Source organism: Hylaeus anthracinus, unplaced genomic scaffold, assembly GCF_026225885.1.
Source record: "Hylaeus anthracinus isolate JK02 unplaced genomic scaffold, UHH_iyHylAnth1.0_haploid 11978, whole genome shotgun sequence".
Classification (NCBI taxonomy): domain Eukaryota; kingdom Metazoa; phylum Arthropoda; class Insecta; order Hymenoptera; family Colletidae; genus Hylaeus; species Hylaeus anthracinus.
In genome coordinates, this window is record NW_026534326.1 from 2,905,150 (window position 1) to 2,906,549 (window position 1,400).

General features: G+C 36.7%; 1 protein-coding gene across 7 annotated transcripts in view; it reads left to right on the plus strand.

Annotated features, from left to right (window-relative positions):
• LOC128896875 (GATA-binding factor C-like) overlaps positions 1-1,400 on the plus strand; it is a 149,703-nt gene that overhangs the window by 50,769 nt on the left and 97,534 nt on the right. The window lies entirely within an intron of this gene.

Consider the following 1,400-nt stretch of genomic DNA (forward strand, 5'->3'; position numbering starts at 1 on the left):
TCTAGCAATGATAGAGCTCTAAAAATAAAGCTCTAAAAATAGAACTCTAACTATAATGGAGCTCTGAAAATAGAACTCTAACAATAACAGAACTCTAAGATTCATGGACCTCTAAAAATAGAGCTCTACAATAAACCTCTAAAGATGAAGCTCTAAAAATAGAGCTGTACCCATGATCTCAAACACAGTACAACATTATAGAACAATAGATTACTACATCGAGTACCAACGATAATTACTACAGTTGAATAGAGCACAATATCACTGCTCTAATATAGTACAACATTCTAGAGAAATAAAATGGTTAAAGTGACCAATATCGGGACATCCGCCATGAAGCACATGGATGTAAAAGTACATCCTTGATCGTTTCCTTGGCGTGTACCGAGTCGCGCATACTTAATTAATACACACTAGGAGCGTTGTATTTCTCGCGGTACTCAGATGCAGTCATCAGAATGCAAGATAAAACAAGGCCAAGTTAATTTCCTGTACACGATGATTAATATATACGACGCCCCCCCCCCCCCCCTCTGATTGGTGGACGGTGTGCAAAAGGCACAAGATGTATCGAGGGAGCCACATCGTTGGTAGAGACTCGCTGTGTCGTGTTCGAGAGTTATAGTTGCTCTAGAACGAGGCTGGGATCTATAAATTGTAGACAAAGTTGCTATTTTCATTTATTATTGACGATTTATTGCATTCTTGTAATGTTCAAGAGTAATCAAATATCAGGAGTTGAATTTGTGAGGTTTATAGTTGCTCTAGAATGATGGTGGGATGGTGGTTAGAGGATATAGTAGTAGTGGAGCTTGAAAATTGTTGAGAAATGGTCAATTTTAATTTGTTATCGACCATAGCTTCCATTCTAATGATGTCCAACAGTAATTTAGTGTCAGGAACCTAATTGTTAAAGTTTATAGTTGCTCTAGAATGAGGGTGGAACCTGTGAACAATAAAGAAATAGTCATTTTTAATTTACTATCGCCAATTATGTGCATTCTTGTGATGTCCAAGTGCAATAAAATGTCAGGAATTTAATTGCTGACGTTTATAGTTGCTCTAGAATGAGGATGGGATAGTGATTAGGGAATATAGCAGTAGTGTAACCTGTAAACAATGGAGAAATGATCGCTTTGAATTTATTATTGACGATTGATTGCATTGTTCTGATGTTCAGGGGTAATAAAATATCAGGAGCTCAATTTGTGAGGTTTATAGTTGCTCTAGAATGAGGGTGGGATGATGGTTAGAGGATATAGTAGTAGTGGAGCTCGTAAATTGTTGAGAATTGGTCAATTTTAATTTGTTATCGACCATAGCTTCCATTCTAATTATGTCCAACAGTAATTCAGTGTCAGGAACCTAATTGTTAAAGTTTATAGTTGCTCTAGAATGAG